The following is a 23,592-nucleotide window of genomic DNA, read 5'->3' on the forward strand; positions in this document are numbered from 1 at the left end:
TCACCCCTCCCCCAAGTCCCTCCTCCCTACCTTTTATCTTAGCCTGCTGGACACACTTTCTTCATTCCTGATGAAGGGCTTTAGCCCGAAACGTCGAATTTCCTGCTCCTTGGATGCTGCCTGACCTGCTGCGCTTTTCCAGCAACACATTTTCAGCTCTGATCTCCAGCATCTGCAAGACCTCACTTTCTCCTCGTAGTGTGTAAATGGAGCAATGATTACTCTTTGTGAGTGCTCTACTGACTGCCAAATGCTTTGTGATATCTGGAAGTTGGGAACGGCACTATGTAAATGCTAAATTCATCTTTCTTTTTAATTTTACTGCAAAGAACAGGCAAAGATGCTCATAATCAACTGTCAGTCTAACAACAGGACCGACTATTCTGGAATGAACATCATCAGACAATAATATTGAGTGGTCAGTCTGGTGCTTTTCCATCACGCTCATTGTATCTGTGTGATTAAGAAAATCTGAACTTTCACCCCTGCTGACTCAGCAGTTAAATAAAAACTGCTACATAACTCTTCCCAAAGTCCTGACTCAAATAGTTTTATCATGCCCAGGATTTTAAAGTTTCATTGCCACATATTTATTTTCCATGATTATTAAGGTTCTGTATGTTTGTGGAGTCTGTTCTGAGTGAACAGTAGCTATTAATGATTAGAGTAGGCTTTTGTTGTTTAAACCATTGGCTCATTATCTGGAATTTTGTTTTCAAATCCATGTTAAATGTGACCTTTGACATGCCCAGCAATGTTTTCTGACTTCCACTGCTTGTAACCGCAGCCTGGTTAAGTTCTCTAAAGATCTTACTTTGAAAAGCAAATTCATTTTTTGCACAGAGGGTGGTACGTGTATGGAATGAGCTGTCAAAGGAAGTGGTGGAGGCTGGTACAATTGCAATATTTAAAAGGCATCTGGATGGCTATATGAATAGGAAGGGTTTGGAGGGATATGGGCCAGGTGCTGGCAGGTGGGACTAGATTGGGTTGGGATATCTGGTCAGGGTCTGTTTCCGTGCTGTATATCTCTATGTTTCTATCACTCTATCAGGCACTTTTCTTAAGCCTTCTCTTTCGACCAGTCTCACACACCCATGGAAAGCACCTTGGGATATTTAATGCTTTAAAACTGCGAGTTGGTCTAAAAGTTGCAACTTGCTCCACTGATACAAACATACAAATCAGGAGAAGTCGGTCATTCAGCCCTTCTATCCTGTTCCATTATGTAATGAGATTACGGCTGATTTGATTATGACCTCACCCCATTTACCTAATTAAACCTCTAACTAACTATCTTATTGGTTGGGAATCTAACTACCTCTGCCTTAAAAATATCCAATGACCCACCCCACCACGCTCTGGGGAACAGAGTTCCCAAGACTCCATAACAGCTGAAAGGAAACATTTCTCATCTCTGTCTTAAATAGGGGGTCATCCTAAACTCAGACTCCTTGTTCTAGCTCCCCCTACAAAAAGGAGCATCCTCTCACTGTCCGCCCTGCCAAGCCCCTTCAGGATCTCATATATATCTCAAAAAGATTATCTCACATTTATCTAAACTCCAATGGATGCAGACTCAATGCTTCCTCGTTAAGATTAAAGGCTTCATCCCCGAGTGATCCAATCTAGAATTGCTTCAAATGCGATATCTTCTCTCTTAGGAGAGGAGATCTAAACTGTACGCAGTACTCCAAATGACATTCCTTCCATCAGTAGGTCAGAGTGGGGATATTTGCTCATGATTGCACAATGTTCAGCACAGTTTGTGACTCCTCAGATACTGAGGCATTCTATCCAAATGTAGCAAGGCCTGGACATTATCCAGGCTTGGACTGGAAAGATGCATGTAACATTTGTACCATACAAATATCAGGCAATGACCATCTTCAATAAGAGAAAATCTAAATGTCACCTCTTCAAATTCAATGGCGTTGCCATCACAGAATCCCTGGGGGTTACCACTGACCAGAAAGTCAACTGGACTCCTCTATCTAAACAAGAGCAGGTCAGAGGCTAGGAATACTGTGGTGAGTAACTCATCTCATGACACCCCAAGGTCTGTCCACCATCTGCAAGGCATCAGTCAGGCATATGATGGAGTACTCCCCACTTGTCTTCTCTAAGCAGAGCTCAGTAAACTGAAAGATTAGATTCCTACAGTATGGAAACAGGCCCTTTGGCCCAACAAGACCACACTGACCCGCTGAAGAGTGAGAGGAAATCGGAAAAAACCCACGCAGACACAGGGAGAACATGCAAGCTCCACACAGGCAGTCACCCGAGGCTGGAATTGAACCCAGGTCACTGGTGCCGTGAGGCAGCAGTGCTAACCACTGAGTCACTGTGCCAATCCTGCCTGCTAGTCTTCTTCCCTCTCTGTGTGCATTCCATTCTTCTCTCTGAATCATTCACACCAGCCAAACCTATCTCGGTTTCCAACTCTGTATCTCCCTTATTCTGTACATTTCACTGTCTGCTCTCCCACTATCTCTGCAGACACTCTGTACAGTATCTCTCTTCTCCCTGTGTACCTCTGTGTTGCTGTATAATGCATTCTTACTATTCCTCTCCCCCTCTGATAAACTGCAGGTATTCCATGAGGGAGGGAGCTGGTTGGTTCAGTTCTGGGGGGGGAGGGGGGTGTTCAATTTCACTGGGGAGCTTGTTTTGAAATGTCAGATGAATATTTTAAATCCAGCATATTTATTTTTCTGTTTGCTATAGCTCAGTAGCATGATTTAAAATCCACCTTGTTTTCTTTTGCAAAGTGAAGATAACTGGTAATAAATCTGTCCGTAGCCCTGTCACATTAATCCCATTGCAAATAGCTACTGTACAATGTGGACAATCAGGCACATGCCCTTTTTACTGCTGAGACACTAGTCACATTAATGTTACTGGCAGCTCAGAAACCCCATCTGTTGCTAACCCAGGCTCACCTTAATATCTCCCTATAAACCGCACAGACTCTATACTAATCACCCACTCCCCTTTCAGGGACATAGCGACAAAAGCAGGTTTAATTCTCAGCCCTTTCCCATCCTCTACCTCAAATGTTGGTGTTGGTCTTGGAAAAGCAACAAGAAGTAAACAGTCCCTCTGTTTTTCTATCTCCGCACCCACCCCAAACTTGTTGCTTCAATTTATTGCAGAATGTCAAAATAAATAATATACATTGAGAATAGGGTAAATAGACAAGATCTTTTCCCTGGAGTGGGAGAGTCCAGAATTAGAGGGCATAGGTTTAGGGTGAGAGGGGAAAGACATAAAAGAGATCTAAGGGGCAATGTTTTCACACAGAGGGTGGTGCATGTATGGAATGAGCTGCCAGAGGATGTGCTGGAGGCTGGTACAATTGCAACATTTAAAAGGCATCTGGATGGGTATATGAATAGGAAGGGTGTGGAGGGATGTGGGCCAAATGCTGACAGATGGGACTAGATTGGATTGGGATATCTGGTCGGCACGGATGGGTTGAACCAAAGGGTCTGTTTCCGTGCTGTACATCTCTATGACTCCATACATCATCTTTTATGACCTCCAGGTCTCCCAGTGTTTCGTAGCCAATGAGGTGCACAGAGTACGGAAAAGGCCCTTCGGTCCATTCAGTCTGTACTGCTGAAAGCGTACAGCTACCTAAACTAGCCCCTTTTAGTACTTTGGAAGTGGTGTTGTGTGGGGAATGCAGCAGCCGGTTTGTATACAGCAAGCTCCCACACACAGCAATGTGGCAATGGCTAGATGGACACATCTGATGACATTGAATCCAACCTATTCAGCCTGAACTCCAGGCCGAGTGCCCCCGTTCCCCAAAATAGAAGCGTGAGACCGTTTACCCTCACCTGAGAGTGGGGACAGGGCCTCAAAGTAGCACCTCATCTGGTAGGTGGCTGCCTCACCTTGGCAGCACCCCACTCCCCCCAGCACCCAAGTGCCTGAAGTAGCCAAATAAAAATGAACTGCATCTGACAATTTCTTAGGGAAGGTATTCACTGGAACACTTATTCCTTCATGGGACATGGGCATTGCTGGCTGGCCAGCATTTATTGCTCATCCCTAGCTGCCTTTGAACTGAATGGCTTGCTAAGCCATTTCTGAGGAGTCAACCATGTTGACCTGGAGTCACATGGAGGTCAGAGCAGGTTTGCCTTCCCTGATGGACATTAGTTAGCCAGATGGGCTTTTCCTCAACAATTGACAATCATTTCATGGTCATCGGTAGATTCTTGAAGAACTGATTTGCTGTGACAAGATTTGAACCCAGGTCCCCAGAAAGCCCTCTGAGTTTCTGCATTAATAGCCAAGCGATAATATCACTGGGCCATCACCTCCTCAGGCTGCCATCATTCATACACACTCCCCTAGAGGAGAGTAAGGGAAGTGCAGGAAACAAGCACCATCCACTGGGAGTGTCACCCTCCCTGCAGCTCCTAATACCACTAACTAAACCTGCTCTATATATTTAGGAACATCATTTTCCAACGTCAGGGGCTGCTGTTAGATTGCGATCATTTCCTTTGGTGTTGCCATGCTGAAGAGATTACCATGTGACTGTGGGCAGAACCACACCCACTTTAAAGATAATCATCACAGGGACCATTGCTGGGTCCACACTGGTCAATGGCCTTACCCCACCAGCGCCTGGAGGTGGTCTCGCAACTGTGTATTACACATGGTGGATAGGCCACGGTAGGAAGGGGGCGCACAGTGAAGGTGCCTCTACCCACTGCTGCCCTCTGTAGTGGTTTCTGTTTGTGAAGCTAGAAGCTGGGGACCACAGCTGATCCCCAGACCTTTGATCTGGGTGTTAGAAGTAGAAGACTCTCGTGGCTATTACCACCTACTCGGTATGTCTACTGTTGTACCCAGGGCCCTAAGGAACTACAGAGAGTTATGAATACAGCCCAATCAATCACACAAGCCAACCTTCCATCCATTGACTCCATCTACACTTCCCACTGCCTCGGGAAGGCAGCCAACATCATCATAGACCCCTCCCACCCCGGTTATAATCGCTTTCAACCGCTTCCATCAGGCAGATGATACTAAAGCTTAAATATAGGTACCAACAAGTTGGGGTGGCACGGTGGCTCAGTGGTTAGCACTACTGCCTCACAGACCCAGGTTCAAATCCAGCCTTGGGCAACTGTCTGTGTGGAATTTGCAGATTTTCTTCATATCTGTGTGGGTTTCCTCCCACAATCCAAAGATGTGCAGGTCAGGTGAACTGGCTAAATTAAATTGCCTGCAGTGTTCAGGGGTGTGTAGGTTAGGTGCATTAGTCTGGGGTAAACATATGGGAATGGGTCTGGGTGGGTTAATCTTTGGAGGGTTGGTGTGGACTAGTTGGGCCGAAAGGCCTGTTTCCACACTGGAGGGATTCTTATGAGAACCAGGAACAGCTTGTTACTTGCTGTTATTAAACTTCTGAATGGATTTCTCAAATTTCAAATTGAATGTTGAATTTGTTTTCTGCACTGTCTTCACAGCTGTAACCTTATGTTCCTCACTCTGTTCTATCACCTTACGAATTCTGCATGGTATGATCTGCCTGTACTGCACGCAAAACACAACTTTTCACTGTTCCTAGGTACATGTGACAATAATAAGTCAAATCAGATCAAACCCAGCTTCCTGCAAGGCATCAATTTTGTCCTCAGTGGGTGGCCCAGAATATCTCAGAGAACACAGGATCACAGCAAACAGATCACGGCAGACAGATCACGGCAGACAGATCACGGCAGACAGATCACGGCAGACAGATCACGGCAGACAGATCACGGCAGACAGATCACGCAGACAGATCACGGCAAACAGACTCTGGCAAACACCAAATCACAGAAAATGGGGACCACAACCACCTAATAAATTGTTTTGGTGAAATTAGATATTAATGACAAAGTTAAAAATCACACAACACCAGCTTATAGTCCATTTGGAAGCACTAGCTTTTGGAGCTCTGCTCCTTCACCCACAACCACCTGATGAAGGAGCAGCGCTCCGAAAGCTAGTGCTTCCAAATAAACCTGTTGGACTATAAGCTGGTGTTGTGTGATTTTTACCTTTGTCCACCCCGGCTCCTCCAAGTTATATTAATGACCGTGTAACGCGGATTGCTGGAATTAGCAGTGATATGGTCCTGCCAAGTGCTGAGAAAGTGTCTCAGTTCACCTCAATCTGTCAGGCTGGCTCTACCTGTGGACTTCGATAACCCCCTCAGTGATATCTGCACATTGGACCCTCAACCCAGCCAGCCCTGTGAGCTGCACTCTCACCTTGTGAGTCAGGAGTTAATGGATACAGGCCCCTACTCTGTCGCCTCCACTACGTCTCATCCTGTCTACCTGGTCTAGCTCTCAGGTAAATAACGAAACACAATCATTGTCTTCCGGTCTTATTGTTTGTGATTTCTGCTGTTTCTCTGTGATTACCTGTGGGATCATCCAACTTGCCCCCATCACATTCCTTTCCTATGTTCACCTTCTTTTTTATGCTGATATGCTTTTAAAGCATTTAACTGTTTTGTTTTATGTTCCTTGATCATTTAATTCCTTAATTTCTCTTTTTTATTCCCAAGTAATTTATTTCTCCTACTTTAATTCCTATTTCCGCTCCAGGAGGTGCCTTCAAACACATCATTGCATTAAAGTTGCTATGTAAATATGGGTTGTTGTTGTTGTTATTTCCCTTCCTCTGTAACAGACTAAAACAGATGATTGAAATTGTAACAGAAAGACCTGCAGATGCTGGAAATCAAACATGAACAGAAATTGCTGGAGAAACTCAACAGGTCTGGTAGTATTTTGGAGAGAGGAACAAAGTTAACATTTCGGGTCCAGTGACCCTGGATCAGGAAGCAGGTGGGAAAGGCTGGTGGGGGAGGGGGTGGAGAAGGGAGTGAACAGAGTACAGAGGAACCTCGATTATCCAGCATTCGATTAACTGAATTTCGGATTATCTGAACAAGATTGCAAGGACGCGATGCTTGGCCAACTATGTTATCCAGCATCGATTATCCAGCACTCAATTAACCAAAAGAAATACTCTGTGCCCATGCCCTTTGGAGAATCGGGGTGACTGTACACGGAGACAGTGGAGAGAGAAAGAACTTTCCAAACATGCCTGAACACAGGCAGCAGCTGGTTCAGGAACCACTTCTTCCCAAGTTTGATGAATGGGCTCTCTGGCCTCAGTGTAAACTGTATGCCTCTGTCTAAATCCTCCTGATCTGTACTATGCTTACTATGACCTGTCTGTACTGCTCGTAAACAAAGCTTTTCACTGTACTTCTGTACACATGACAATAAATCAATCAACAATCAGAGACAGAGAGAAAGATAGACAGAGAGAGAGAGACAGACAGTCAGTCAGAGAGATACAGAGAGAGAGAGAGAGACAGACAGAGACAGAGATAGAGAGAGAAAAAGACAGAGAGGGAAACAGTCAGTCAGAGAGATACAGAGAGAGAGAGAGAGAGACAGAGAGAGACAGAGAGAGAAAAAGACAGAGAGGGAGTTAGTCCGTCAGAGAGAGAGAGAGAGACACACAGAGACAGAGAGACAGTCAGTCAGAGAGATACAGAGAGAGAGACAGGCAGACAGAGACAGAGATAGAGAGAGAAAAAGACAGAGAGGGAGACAGTCAGTCAGAGAGAGAGAGACACAGAGACAGAGACAGAGAGACAGTCAGTCAGAGAGATACAGAGAGAGAGAAGAGGGAGAGAGACAGAGAGAGACACAGAGAGAGAAAGAGAGACAGAGAGAAGAAAACGCACAGCCAACAAAGGGATTGCTGATGATAAGCCAAAAGGGAGCTAAACGCTGAAATGGGTGCTAATGAGGAATGCGAATAATTGAAAAGGTATTGTCCATGCTGAGAGCAACCCAAAAAGAACAGGACCTGGGCCGTGGGGGGTGATTAATGAATATGGAGTGGCTGGACACACTCTGAAACTGTTAAACTGAATGCTGAGGGCTGAGAGGCACCAGAGAGAGAGAGACTGAGGTGCTGTTCTTCCAGCTTACGCTGAGCATCACTGGAGCACTGCAGCAAACCTGAGGCAGATATTGGTCAGGGAATAGGGAGGCTTGGCAGGTAACTCTGAGCACCCTTCCAGAAACTTGCATCATTATGTGATCATTGTTGTTTTTGGGACCTTGCTGTGTGAAAATTACCTGCTGTCTGTCCTACACTATGACACAGGAGAGAGTGAGGACTGCAGATGCTGGAGATCAGAGTGTGCAACTGACATCCAAGATTCTGTTTGAATGAAAGGTTGTGCATTTATATAGCTCTTTTCACATTTTTAGCACATACCAGCATGCTTTGCAGACCACCTAATACTTTGGAAGTTAACTCTGTAGTAATGTAGCCGAGAGTGTGTTGCTGGAAAAGCACAGCAGGTCAGGCAGCATCCAAGGATAATTGTCGTTTCGGGTATAAACCCTTTATCCTGCTCCTCGGATGCTGCCTGACCTGCTGTGCTTTTCCAGCAACACACTCTCGGCTACATTACTACAGAGTTAACTTCCAAAGTATTAGGTGGTCTGCAAAGCATGCTGGTATGTGCTAAAAATGTGAAAAGAGCTATATAAATGCACAACCTTTCATTCAAACAGAATCTTGGATGTCAGTTGCACACCCATAGCTGGACACACACGCAGACTGACACCCAGACGGACAGGCAGACTGCTGGTTACAAGCACTGGGACATACGGACACAGACAGAGACACACACACAAAAACACACACACACAAAAACACACACACACAAACACAAAAACACACACACACAAACACACACACACACACAGCTCGACAGAAACACACGGCCAAACAGCCTGACAGGCCGACACAGATGGACACAGGCATGAAGACAAGCAGACAGAAACACAGGCGCACACAGGGTCTCACAGGCAGGCAGACATACATACAGACAAAGCCAGGTACAATGACCTGCACACACATTTGGACATGGACACACAAACAGACACACAGTCACCTCTCGAATACAGTCAGACACTGAGTTTGCAAAGCCTGAATTCAAGCAACCAGGAGTATCAGAGTGATTACCTTATAAAGACAAGGGAAAATCTCACCACATTCAGACTTTACCCTAGGATGGAGAATCCTAGATCTTTAAAACTTATCTCCTTGGTGCTGTAGAGGAACCCACAGCCAGCTCCCCACTGATGCCAACCAGTCTCACAGCTACAATGCCAACATTCCCTTCGGTCTCCAGATCAAACCACTGCATACAAATAGCGAGATCAACGCAGCTCCCACCCTGACTGACGACCTGAGGAACGGCTGCAGTGTGGGGGCAGCTAAGGTATGAAGGGTGATGTCTTGGTTAGGAAGGTGAGAAAGTGAGGACTGCAGATGCTGGAGATTAGAGCTGAAAATGTGTTGCTGGAAAAGCGCAGCAGGTCAGGCAGCATCCAAGGAGCAGGAGAGTCGACGTTTCAGGCATGAGCCCTTCTGCCTGAAGAAGGGCTGATGCCCGAAACGTCGCCTCTCTTGCTCCTTGGGTGCTGCCTGACCTGCTGCGCTTTTCCAACAACACATTTTCAGCTTGGAAGGTGAGAGGCAGGTTCGCTCTCAGAGAGAATCGCCCTGGCAGTTCCTCACTCTCTGGGAGCAGGGACAGGCACAGGAGTGGGCGGCACGGTGGCACAGTGGTTAGCACTGCTGCCTCACAGTGCCAGAGACCCGGGTTCAGTTCCCGCCTCAGGCGACTGACTGTGTGGAGTTTGCACGTTCTCCCCGTGTCTGCGTGGGTTTCCTCCGGGTGCTCTGGTTTCCTCCGACAGTCCAAAGATGTGCGGATCAGGTGAATTGGCCATGCTAAATTGCCCGTAGTGTTAGGTAAGGGGTAAATGTAGGGGTATGGGTGGGTTTGCGCTTCGGTGGGTCGGTGTGGACTTGTTGGGCCGAAGGGCCTGTTTCCACACTGTAAGTAATCTAAAAGATGCGCAGGCAGAGTGTACAAGTGACCATTCTCTCCCTCCCATCCTCACCCCGCACCCGAGGATGCTCAGTGCAGAGGTCACATAACCCTAGGCAGCCCAACACCTGATCAACGGAGGGCAAGGGTTGGAGGGTGGAGGAATAGGAGAGGAATAGGGAGGGAAGGGGAATAGAGAAAGGAGAGAGATAGGAAAGGAGAGGGGAGAGGGTGGGGATTAGGAGACGGCAAGAAACAGGGAGAGGGAGAGGAGAGATGGGGATGAGGTTGGGAAGGTTTAATAGGTGAACAGGGGTTCTGGCGCCAGGGCTGGAGCTGAGGGGTTGGGAAGGGAACATGAGGCTGGGAACTGGGCAGTACAGGGGGTGCTGTACTGGGGTTTGCTGTCAATCACAGATTCCTGTGGGGGGGAGGGGAGTAGTGGAGGGTACACAGTGATCGGGGAGGGAGGGCATGGAGCAAATTGGGGGGGTGTAAAGAGCAAACAAGGGGACTCAGAGTGAACGGGGGGCTCAGAGAGAACAGGGGGGCACAGAGAGAACAGGGGGGCACAGAGAGAACAGGGGCGCACAGAGAGAACAGGGGCGCACAGAGAGAACAGGGGCGCACAGAGAGAACAGGGGGGCACAGAGAGAACAGGGGGGCACAGAGAGAACAGGGGGGCTCAGAGTGAATGGGGGGGCTCAGAGAGAACAGGGGCGCACAGAGAGAACAGGGGCGCACAGAGAGAACAGGGGGGCTCAGAGTGAATGGGGGGCTCAGAGTGAATGGGGGGCTCAGAGAGAACAGGGGCGCACAGAGAGAACAGGGGCGCACAGAGAGAACAGGGGCGCACAGAGAGAACAGGGGGGCTCAGAGTGAATGGGGGGCTCAGAGAGAACAGGGGGGCACAGAGAGAACAGGGGGGCACAGAGAGAACAGGGGCGCACAGAGAGAACAGGGGGGCACAGAGAGAACAGGGGGGCACAGAGTGAATGGGGGGCTCAGAGAGAACAGGGGCGCACAGAGAGAACAGGGGCGCACAGAGAGAACAGGGGGGCTCAGAGTGAATGGGGGGCTCAGAGAGAACAGGGGGGCTCAGAGTGAATGGGGGGCTCAGAGAGAACAGGGGCGCACAGAGAGAACAGGGGCGCACAGAGAGAACAGGGGGGCTCAGAGTGAATGGGGGGCTCAGAGAGAACAGGGGGGCTCAGAGAGAACAGGGGGGCACAGAGAGAACAGGGGCGCACAGAGAGAACAGGGGCGCACAGAGAGAACAGGGGCGCACAGAGAGAACAGGGGGGCACAGAGAGAACAGGGGCGCACAGAGAGAACAGGGGGGCTCAGAGTGAATGGGGGGCTCAGAGAGAACAGGGGGGCACAGAGAGAACAGGGGCGTACAGAGAGAACAGGGGGGCTCAGAGCCAGTGGGGGGAATGAGAGGGCCAGGGGGATAGGGAGTAAGATGTGGAGGGCGACATGAAGGGGGATGGTGAGGGTCAGGGATGGAGGGGGGGAGAGGGGAAAAGGGAGGAGGAACGGACAGAGGGCTGGAGGGGGGAGTGGGTGAGCGGAAATGTGGAGGGGATGCAGGAGAGGGAGCAATGTGGAGGGGGAGGGGGAGGGGAAGGGGAGGGGAAGGGGAAGGGGAGGGGGAGGGGAAGGGGAGGGGGAGGGGGAGGGCAAGGGGAAGGGGAGAGGGATGGGAGAGTGGGGGAATGTGTAGAGTGGTGTGGGGGAGGGGGGGAGATGTCAGTCCTGCTCAGACCCCAGGTCCCAGCTGGAATTACCCCCATTCCCTACCCCTCACCCTGAGCCCCTGACATAGAACAGTGAGCTCTCACCTGAGACCCTCAGAGAGACCCAGCCTCAGGGTCTGGGAGCGGGAGGCTTATACTCACACTGTCCCCTCCCTTCACCCCCATTCTCCCCCTCCCACTCTCACCTTTCACTCATTCTCCCCCCACTCTCTCCTCACATGCCCATATTGTCCCTCCTCTCCCCTCTCTGTCGTACCACCAACCCCACCTCGCTGACCATTCCCTTGCGGTTTCCCACTGAAGTTTGGGGGAGATGTACCGAGAGACGCAGGTTGGGGGGAATTATGCTCCCAATCTGGGTATAAATCCACCCTCTCACCCCTCCCCCCCTTATCTCAGCTCCAACTCCCATGTTCCCCAAAATACACTTCAAATCTTTCACCAAACACACTGCCAGCTCCAAATGTAACACCCACCACCCAGACTCTCCCCCTCCAACCCCCACCACCCAGACTCTCCCCCTCCAACCCCCACACTCTCAAACCCTACACCCCACACTCTCACCCCCAACCTCTCAAACCCGCCATCACCCACTCTCACCCCCAAACCCCACACTCTCAAACCCACTCCCCCACACTCTCACCGCAACCCCAATCTCTCAAACCACCCCCTCACACTCTCTCACCAACCCCAACCCCCCCCACTCTCAAATCCATCCCCCCACACTCTCAACCCCAACCCCCAATCTCTCAAACCTCCCACCCCACACTCTCACCCTCAAACCCCACACTCTCAAACGCACTCCCCCACACTCTCTCACCAACCCCAACCCCCCACACTCTCAAACCCACCCCCTCACACTCTCATTCCCAACCCCTACACTCTCAAATCCACCCCCACACTCTCAAACCCACCCCCACACTCTCACCCCCAATCCCCACACTCTCAAACCCACTCCCTACACTCTCACCCCCCAACCCCCACACTCTCAAACCCCCCCCCCACACTCTCAAACCCACCCCCACACTCTCAACACCCCCCAACCCCTACACTCTCAAACCCACCCCCCACTCTCTCACCCCCAACCCCCACACTCTCAAACCCCCCACACTGTCACCCCCAACCCCCACACTCTCAGCCCACCCCCCACACTCTCACCCCCTAACTCCAACACTCTCAAACCCACCCCCACATTCTCGACACCCCCCAACCCCTACACTCTCAAACCCACCCCCCACACTGTCACCCCCAACCCCCACACTCTCAAACCCACCCTCCAACCTGTCACCCACACACTCTCAACCCCCTACTTTCACCCCAAAACCCCACACTCTCAAACCCACCCCCACATTCTCAACACCCCACAACCCCTACACTCTCAAACCCACCCCCCCACTCTCTCACCCCCAACCCCCACACTCTCAAACCCCCAACACTGTCACCCCAACCCCCACACTCTCAAACCCACTCCCCCACACTCTCACCCCCAACCCCCACACTCTCAAACCCACTCCCCCAACACTCTCACCACCCCAACCCCCACACTCTCAAACCCACTCCCCCAACACTCTCACCACCCCAACCCCCACACTCTCAAACCCACCCCCCACACTCTCACCCCCAACCCCCACACTCTCAAACCCACTCCCCCAACACTCTCACCACCCCAACCCCCACACTCTCACCCCCACCCCCCACATCCTCAAACCCACCTCCCCATACTCTCACCACCCCAACCCCCCCACACTCTCAAACCCACCTCCTCACACTCTCACCTCCACCCCCCACACTCTCACCCCCACCCCCATACTCTCAACCCCAACATCAAAACTCCCAAACCGTCCCCACACTCAGGAATACCCTGAGGGTGGGGGAAATACCCAGGGCTTGGGGAATATCCTGGGGGTGGGGGGGAATTACCCAGGGAGATATCCTTAAGGGGGGAATGCCTGGAGAATACTCGGGTGAAACCTTGGAGTGAGGGGAATACCCTGAGGGTGGGGGGGAATACTCGGGGCGGGGGGAATACCCTGAAGGTGGGGGGATATCCTGAGGGTGGGGGGGGGGATACCCGGGGCGGGGGGGAATACCCTGAGGGTGGGGGGGAAATACCCGGGGCGGGGGGAATACCCTGAGGGTGGGGGGGGGGAATACCCGGGGCCCGCACTGGGTCTGGAATGGGGCTGCGGTTTTCGATCCGCGCCTCTCAAACCAGGCAGCGAGGATGAGAGCAGCGCCACAGCAATGCAGAGAGACACTGAACATTCCCAGTACGCTGTATTCCTGAGGCTGGGATGGTGTGGCCCTGGACTCTCTCATGGACCCCTCTCCCCCCTCCCATTCTGCGAAACTAACCGCGGGGACTAACACCCCCACCCCGCTGTCAGCACAGAGCCCAAACCCCCACCGTGCCGCTCCGAGACCGCGGGAGCCGCTCCCTCTCCCTCTCCCAGTCCTTATCCCTATCCTTCTCCCTGTCCCTTTCCCAATCCTTATCCCTCTCCCTGTCTCTCTCCCTATCCCACTCCCCATCCCACTCCCCATCCCTGTCCCTATCCCTGTCCCTCTCCCTATCCCACTCCCCATCCCACTCCCCATCCCACTCCCCATCCCACTCCCCATCCCTATCCCACTCCCCATCCCTGTCCCTCTCCCAGTCCTTATCCCTGTCCCTCTCCCTATCCCACTCCCCATCCCACTCCCCATCCCTGTCCCTCTCCCAGTCCTTATCCCTGTCCCTCTCCCTATCCCACTCCCCATCCCACTCCCCATCCCACTCCCCATTCCTATCCCACTCCCCATCCCACTCCCCATCCCTGTCCCTCTCCCTGTCCCTATCCTCTCCGTCTCCCTGTCCCTCTCCCTATCCCACTCCCCATCCCTATCCTTCTCCCTGATCGCTCTCCCTGGGATTAACTGTCCCGGGCCGTGGCAGGATTCCCTGGATAACCGACTCCGGGAGAAGCGCCAACAACATCAGCCGCAGAGAGACGAGAAACAAAACACACTCTCACACAGACACTCACTCAAACACACACACAGACACAGACAGACACTCACTCAAACACACACACACAGACACAAACACACACAGACACAAACACACACACACACAGACACAAACACACACACACACAGACACTCACTCAAACACACACACAGACACAGACACACACACAGACACACACACACAGAGACAGACACACACACAGACACAGACACTCTCAAACAGACACACTCAAACACACACAAACACACACGCAGACACTCAAACACTCTCAAACACACACAGACACTCAAACACACACACGCAGACACTCAAACTCTCTCAAACACACACAGACACTCAAACACACACACGCAGACACTCAAACTCTCTCAAACACACACAGACACTCAAACACACACACGCAGACACTCAAACTCTCTCAAACACACACACAGGCACTCACACACATTTTCAAACACACAGACACACAATCAAATACACAGACACACACAATCAAACACACACTCTCACATACAGACACTCAAGCACAGATACACACACACACACAGACACACATACACAGACACTCTCACACAGGCTCTAACTCACATAGACACTCTCATTCTCACAGACACACTCACTCTCAGACGGACACACAATTTCACACAGAGAGACAGACACTCACATACTAACAAATAGACAGACACACATTCACACAGAGAGAACAACACACGGGCAGATATTGAGAAACGTGGAGTAGGTAACTCACCGTCCAGGAGCTGAGGCAGGCGGGAACTGGCAGCAGCATCTTGCCCCTGAGCACAGTGTGAAGTTCCTCACACTTTCCCGAACGCGTCAAATAATCCCAGAGTCCAATTGTAGGAGGTGATGAACTGAGGAAAGTTTACTGGAGGATTAGCTGAGCTGCAGCCTGCTTTCTGCTCACTCTCTGACTGGGGGCAATACGGACACAAACTCCCCAGCACTGAGCAAGGGGAGGGAGCGCATGCGCAGCGATCCACGCCCCCCCCACAAATATCATTACCGTACAGTGTGAGGCCATTCAACCCAACGTACCACTGCTGGCTCTTTCCCTGTTGGCTAACAATTGTTTAACATTTCGAGGATTTGAACTATTTCATGTGATCCCAGTCAGTGCTTAACCATTCACACCCCAGCTCAACTTGGGACTTTTTATTACCGTCTCTTGGAGTGTGGGGGTGCCTGGCTGGACCAGCATTGATAGCCCGTCCCTAGTTGCCCTCGAGAAGTTGATAGTGAGCTGCCTTCTTGAACCACTGCAGTCCGCATGCTGTGCCCTTATGGAGGGAATTCCTGGATATTGACCTAGTAACAGGGAAGGAACCACAAATATATTTCCACCTCAGGATGGTGTGGAACCCATCGAACCCAGGTCCCAGCTGCAGTGTGCTAACCACTGAGCCACCATGCCACCCCGTTGCCTGGAATTTGTGTGGCGTGACCATAACTTGCCACTTGTCAGCCCAAGCCTGGACATTGTCCAGATCGGGCTGTATTTGAGAATGGGCTGCTTCAGTACCTGAGGAGTTGTGAATGATGCTGAACATTGTGCGAACATTCCCACTTCTGACCTTGTGATGGAGGGAAGGTCATTGGTAAAGCAGCTGAAAATGGGATTGGAGGAGGTTGTGGGTTCTTCTGGTCCAGCGATCATGTCCCCACCTCTGAGACAAGAGCTGTTGAGGTGTGTCTTAACATGGATCTGAACATTGGGAAACTATCTACCCCAATGAATTTCTTCAAAGGTGTCCTGGAGCAAAGATGACTGACCTCCAACAACCATTACCATCTTCCTTTGTGCCAGATATGATTCCAACCAAGAGACAGTTTTCCCCATTTCCCACTGATGCCAGTTTTGCCAGGGCTCCTTGATGCCACACTTGGTTTAATGTTGCCTTGATGTCAAGGGCAATCACTCCCACCTGGTTAACTCCCTCTGACATGCACTTGCCCATTTCCTCAGTCCTGTACTGGAGATAGACAACTCAAAGTAATTATCAGACACAGTGTTCTATATTGAATATAGATCAGTTCCAGAAAAAATACACATAGTGTCCTGTATTAGAGATAGATCGCTCCTAACCCTAACCCTATCTCCCCACCTACGTTCGGGAAACTCATCTCCCAATACCTCGACACGGTCCTGTCCCCTTTAGTCCAAGAACTTCCCACCTACGTTCGGGACACCACCCACGCCCTCCACCTCCTCCAGGATTTTCGCTTCCCTGGTCCCCAACGCCTTATTTTCACTATGGACATCCAGTCCCTGTACACCTCCATCCCCCATCACGAAGGACTCAAAGCCCTCCGCTTCTTCCTTTCCCGCCACACCAACCAGTACCCTTCCACTGACACCCTCCTTCGACTGACTGAACTGGTCCTCACCCTGAATAACTTCTCTTTTCAATCCTCCCACTTCCTCCAAACTAAAGGAGTTGCCATGGGCACCCGCATGGGCCCCAGCTATGCCTGCCTCTTCGTAGGATATGTGGAACAGTCCATCTTCCGCAACTACACTGGCACCACCCCCCACCTTTTCCTCCGCTACATCGATGACTGTATCGGCGCTGCCTCGTGCTCCCACGAGGAGGTTGAACAGTTCATCAACTTTACTAACACCTTCCATCCCGACCTGAAATTCACCTGGACCATCTCAGACTCCTCCCTCCCCTTCCTAGACCTCTCCATTTCTATCTCGGGCAACCGACTCAACACAGACATCTATTATAAACCGACTGACTCCCACAGCTACCTGGACTACACCTCCTCCCACCCTGCCCCCTGTAAAAATGCCATCCCATATTCCCAATTCCTTCGTCTCCGCCGCATCTGCTCCCAGGAGGACCAATTCCAACACCGCACAACCCAGATGGCCTCCTTCTTCAAGGACCGCAGATTCCCCCCAGACGTGATCGACGATGCCCTCCACCGCATCTCCTCCACTTCCCGCTCCTCCGCCCTTGAGCCCCGCTCCTCCAACCGCCACCAAGACAGAACCCCACTGGTTCTCACCTACCACCCCACCAACCTCCGCATACAACGTATCATCCGCCGCCATTTCCGCCACCTCCAAACGGACCCCACCACCAAGGATATATTTCCCTCCCCTCCCCTATCAGCGTTCCGCAAGGACCACTCCCTTCGTGACTCCCTCGTCAGATCCACACCCCCCACCAACCCAACCTCCACCCCCGGCACCTTCCCCTGCAACCGCAGGAAATGTAAAACTTGCGCCCACACCTCCACACTCACTTCCCTCCAAGGCCCCAAGGGATCCTTCCATATCCGTCACAAGTTCACCTGTACCTCCACACACATCATCTATTGCATCCGCTGCACCCGATGTGGCCTCCTCTATATTGGTGAAACAGGCCGCTTACTTGCGGAACGCTTCAGAGAACACCTCTGGGCCGCCCGAACCAACCAACCCAATCACCCCGTGGCTCAACACTTTAACTCTCCTTCCCACTCCACCGAGGACATGCAGGTCCTTGGACTCCTCCACCGGCAGAACACAACAACACGACGGCTGGAGGAGGAGCGCCTCATCTTCCGCCTGGGAACCCTCCAACCACAAGGTATGAATTCAGATTTCTCCAGTTTCCTCATTTCCCCTCCCCCCACCTTGTCTCAGTCGGTTCCCTCAACTCAGCACCGCCCTCCTAACCTGCAATCTCCTTCCTGACCTCTCCGCCCCCACCCCACTCCGGCCTATCACCCTCACCTTGACCTCCTTCCACCTATCCCACCTCCATCGCCCCTCCCCCTAGTCCCTCCTCCCTACCCTTTATCTTAGCCTGCTTGGCTCTCTCTCTCTCTTATTCCTGATGAAGGGCTTATGCTCGAAACGTCGAATTCTCTATTCCTGAGATGCTGCCTGGCCTGCTGTGCTTTAACCAGCAACACATTTGCAGCTGTGATCTCCAGCATCTGCAGACCTCATTTTGTACTCAGAGAGAGATCCCTCCCAGTAACTCACACACACACTGTCCTGTTTTGGAGAGAGATCCCTCCCAGTAACTCACACACACACTGTCCTGTATCAGAGAGAGATCCCTCCCAGTAACTCACACACACACTCCTGTATCGGGGAGAGATCCTGTTTTGGAGTACACTCTGACTTTTCAGGTTTGATCCCCAGATTAGACCTTAAATCTTTTGCAAAGTCATCGCCCAATGGATGAGAACTAAACACAAAAAGTGCTGGAGAAACTCTGCAGGTTTTGTTTTGGAGAGCGAAACAGAACTCACGTTTCCCACGCGGAATGGGTTGCGTTCCGACCCTCTAACTGCTGATACAGGGAATGTAAAACTCTGGGGAGTTTCTCCAGCACTTCCTGTATTTAACTCAGAACTCCAGCACCCACAGTAACTCACACACACACACACTCTCCTGTTTTGGAGAGAGATCTTTCCCAGTAACTCACACACTCACTGTCCTGTTTCATCTCTGTTCAACTAACGTGATCCGCGCCAAATGGGTCGCTGGGATGAAAAGAATGAATTCGGAATGGGGAGGAACGTCTTGGAAAATGAGAGTTGTTTTTTTTGTGAGATATCTCGATCTCTCTGAGAGCAGTCAAGGATTGGGGACGGTCTCTCTGTGAGAGATCTGACGTCTGGATCAGGGGAACAGGAGCAGATAGATCTCTGCATATTCCTACTGGAAAAACGCACCATCTGAGAGGGACTGGGGCTGTTAGCTCTTACCTTTCCAGTCACCTGGACCAGAGTTATATTCTCTCTACATCACCCCCACTATGGACCCAGTATGGGGGAGTCTTGGGGTCTGTACTGGAGAAGGGTTACCTGTGTTTCTGCTCCCTCAGAGATTTTATGATAAACGTTTCCCAGTGAGATAGGAAGGTCTGCTGAAGGAGAAGGGGAGGAAGGGCACTAGCCAGTGTGAACATTGTGCAGTTGGGATATCACTGGGGACAGTCTGTTCAAACAAGGGGCTGTTCGATGCTTCAGCCCAGGAGACCCCCCTCGGATCCCCTCACAGGATTAGTGGACGCCATTCAGCCCTTCTAGCCTGTTCCGCCTATCAATGACATCATGACTGACTCACTCCATGTTGGCCAATATCCCTTAATATCCTTGCCTAACTAAAATGATCTATCTCCGATTTAAGATTAACAACTAATCTACCATCTCTGCTGTTTGGAAGAGAGCTCCAAACCCTCCCACCCTTTCTGTGTTGAAGTGCTTCCTAGTGTCTCTCTTGAACCAACAGAAATAGAGATTGCTGGAAAAGCTCAGCAGGTCTGGCAGCGTCCGTGGAGAGAGACCAGAGTTAACCAGAGTTATATAGTCATGGGGATGTACAGCAGGGGAACAGACCATCAGTCCAACTCGTACATACTGAGCAGATCTCCCAACCTAATCTAGTCCCATTTGTCAGCACTTAGCCCACACTGCCTCAAAGCATCAGGGACTCAGAGCACCAGGGACTCAGGGCACCAGGGACTCAGGGCACCAGGGACTCAGGTTCGATTCTGGCCTTGGGTAACTGTCTGTGTGAAGTTTGCACATTCTCCCTGTGTCTCCGGGTACTCCAGTTTCCTCCCACAATCTAAAGATGTGCAGGTTAGATGAATTGGCCAGGCTAAATTGCCCATTGTGCTCAGGGATGTGTGAGCTAGGTGCATTAGTTAGGGGCAAATGTAGAGTAGTAGGGTAGGGGAAAGGATCTGGGTGGGTGATTCTTCAGAGGGTCGGTGTGGACTTGTTTGACCAATTGGCCTGTTTCCACACTAGGGGGATTCTATGATTCTATGATAAACCCTTCCTATTCATATACCCATCCAGATGCCTTTAAATGTTGTAACTGTACCAGCCTCCACCACTTCCTCTGGCAGCTGATTCCATACACGTACCACTCGTTGCATGAAATAGTTGCCCCTTAGGTCCCTTTTATATCTTTTCCCCTTTCACCCTAAACCTCTAGTTCTGGACACCCCCACCCCAGGGAAAAGGCTTTGTCTATTTACCCTATCCATGCCCCTCATGATTTTATAAACCTCTATAAGGTCACCCGCTCAGCCTCCGACGCTCCAGGGAAAACAGTCTCAGCCTATTCAGCCTCTGAACGGTCACTCAAACCTGAAACGTTAACCCTGATTTCTCTCCACAGATGCTGCCAGACACACTGAGTTTTTTCTATGTGTTTCAGATTTACAGCATCCACAGGTCTTTCAGTTTTTATCTCTCCTGAACGGTCTGACCCTAAGTTGTACCTAGTTCAGATCCTAGTTTGAGAATCCCCAACCAGTAGAAGTAGTTTATCTTTATCTACCCTTTCTTTTCCTGTTAATAACTTGAAGACTTCAATCAGATCACTCTGTAATCTTCTAAAATCAAGAGATAATGGGCCTCATTTGTATAATCTCTCCTCATAACCTAACCCCTGAAGTTCAGGTATCATTCACTATGAGTGTGGTGCTGGTCAGGCAGCATCTGAGGAGCAGGAGAATCGTGGAGGTTGGTGGGGTGGAAGGTGAGGACCAGGGGGTTTCTGACCTTGCAGCCCTCACCTTCTCCAAGTATAATTCATGTAAACCTTACATTGTGCTCCCTCCATGGCCAATCCATCCTTCCTAAGATATAGTGCCCAGATCTGCTCACAGTACTCCAAGTGGGGTCTGACCAGGGATAGATTAGCGTGGTGACCACCATTTAGTGGGCAGCACAGTGGCTCAGTGGTTAGCACTGCTGCCTCACAGTGCCAGGAACCCGGGTTCGATTCCCGCCATTGGGCAACTGCCTCTATGGAGTTTGCACGTTCTCCCCGTGTCTGCATGGGTTTCCTCCGGGTGCTCCGGTTTCCTCCCACACTCCAAAGATGTGCAGGTCAGGTGAATTGGCCATGCTAAATTGCCCGTAGTGTTAGGTGGATTAGCCAGGAGTAATTGTAAGGGAATGGATCTGGGTGAGTTGCTTTTCGGAGGGTTGGTGTGGACTTGTTGGGCCAAAGGGCCTGTTTCCACATTGTAGGGAATCTAATCTAATCAGCTGGTTAGTTCAGATCGCTGGACAGCTGATTAGTGACGCTAACATTCTGGGGTCAGTTCTGTGAAGGACTCTCCTTGTCAGCCTCTCCCCTCACCTGAGGCATGTTGACCCTCGGGTTAAACTAGCATCAGTTGTCGCTCTGGTGACTTTACTTAAACAGAGTTTCCTCTGTGTTGCTGTAGCCACCACTTGGTCCCTGTTGCTATGTCCAAGCTGAGAAGGTGCTGGGTTCACCCCAGAGACTTAACTAGCAACTCTGGCCTACCAATCGTGGTGTAGTTGCTGAGGGAATGCAGCACTGTCAGTGTCTTCACTGAGATATCAGACCCTGGAGCTATTAGTAAGAACAGCAGGAGAATTCTCCCCGGGGGTCTGAGACAGTATTAATTCCCCACTAGTCCACATCACCCAAATACAGAGCCAGATTTTCTCATTTTTAATCATGATTACAGTCCCTGAGGTTTCATTCTGCATGGAGTACACATTTCCTATGTTAATGATTAGGATTCAAAAGAGTTTTCTTGGATGTCTGGCCCCACCTACCCTGGTAACCCTGCATTTCCCATGAACCCACCTACCCTGAACACTCTGGGGCAACTTAGCATGGCCAATCCATCTAACCTGACCAGCTCCAGACTCTGGGAGGGAACTGGAGCACCTGGAGGAAACCCACGCAGACACGGGGAGAATGTGCAAACTCCACACGCAGTCATCCAAGGTGGGAATGGAACCTGGGTCCCTTGTGCTGTGAGGCAGCAGTGCTAACCACTGAGCCACCTGATCCTCAATAAAAATTCCAGAATGAAGGATGATAGGACCCACAGAGCTGTGGGAAACGACAGGGGAATGGGGTAAAATGGGTGATTCTAATAGAGCCAGTACAGGGATGATGTGCAGAACGACCTCCTGCTCTTCCTTGATGCTGTGATTTTTTATTTCTGAATTTGATCTGTCCCAAAGGGGAGCTGTCCTGAGAGGAAGGTAATTTCAACAGCTGGAGCTCCGTATTTATTTGACCTCAGGACCAATTGTCCCGCAAACAGAAGCTTGGGCTGTGCTTAAAAGAAGGAGCTAGGTCAAAGGCTACATTTACATTTGAGACTCTGGATCACCCAATGAACAACGTCACAGTAGATCAACTTATATGGAAAGTATTAGGTGCCGTGGACAGTCAATTAGTCAATACCACTGCACACCAGTTTTCCCTAAGGTTCAGATGTTCAAATGCAAAACCTGCAGTGACTGTCAATAGCTTAATTACCAAGTGCTCTCTTTCCTAGATGTGGAATTGGTGACAGGTCCATCGGCAGGAATACTGAGATGTAATGGAGTATGGCTTCCCAGTCAGAATTCCCCAGGATGTTCCGGACCTGTCATTACTCAGTGTCCTGACAGCATTATCTCAATAACAGTGTCAGATCAGGGAACCTGGAGGAGGTTTATAATCAGGAATTTTGAAGAAACACACTTGGATCTGGGGTTTGTCCACAAGATGCAGCAGCAAGAGTGGGCCATTCAGCCCATCATGCCTGCTGTGCTATTCAGTGAGATCCTGGCTGATTGGATAATCCTCCACTCCACTTTCCTGCCTCTTCCCTATAACCCTTGACTCCCTCACTGAATAAAGACCTACGTCAACTGTGAATATACTTAATGACCCAGCCTCAACAACCCTCTGCAGTGAGGAATTCCACAGAGTCAATGCCCACTGAAAGAAGGAATTCCTCCTCATTTCTGTTTTAAGCGTGCAACACCTTATTCTGAGATTTTGGCCTCCGGACCTAAACTTTCCGATAAAGAACCTCTCTAGATCTATCCTGTCAAATCTCTTAGGAAGC

General features: G+C 50.5%; 1 protein-coding gene across 1 annotated transcript in view; it reads right to left on the bottom strand.

Annotated features, from left to right (window-relative positions):
* Positions 1-15,635, bottom strand: part of gcgra (glucagon receptor a) — a 100,386-nt gene extending 84,751 nt beyond the window's left edge. The window contains exon 1 of the mRNA XM_060844770.1: positions 15,468-15,635. The gene's annotated coding sequence lies outside the window, so the exon portion shown is untranslated. The remainder of the gene's footprint in view (positions 1-15,467) is intronic.
* Positions 15,636-23,592: the final 7,957 nt, after the last annotated feature.

The sequence above is a fragment of the Hemiscyllium ocellatum genome, chromosome 25, assembly GCF_020745735.1.
Source record: "Hemiscyllium ocellatum isolate sHemOce1 chromosome 25, sHemOce1.pat.X.cur, whole genome shotgun sequence".
Classification (NCBI taxonomy): Eukaryota; Metazoa; Chordata; class Chondrichthyes; order Orectolobiformes; family Hemiscylliidae; genus Hemiscyllium; species Hemiscyllium ocellatum.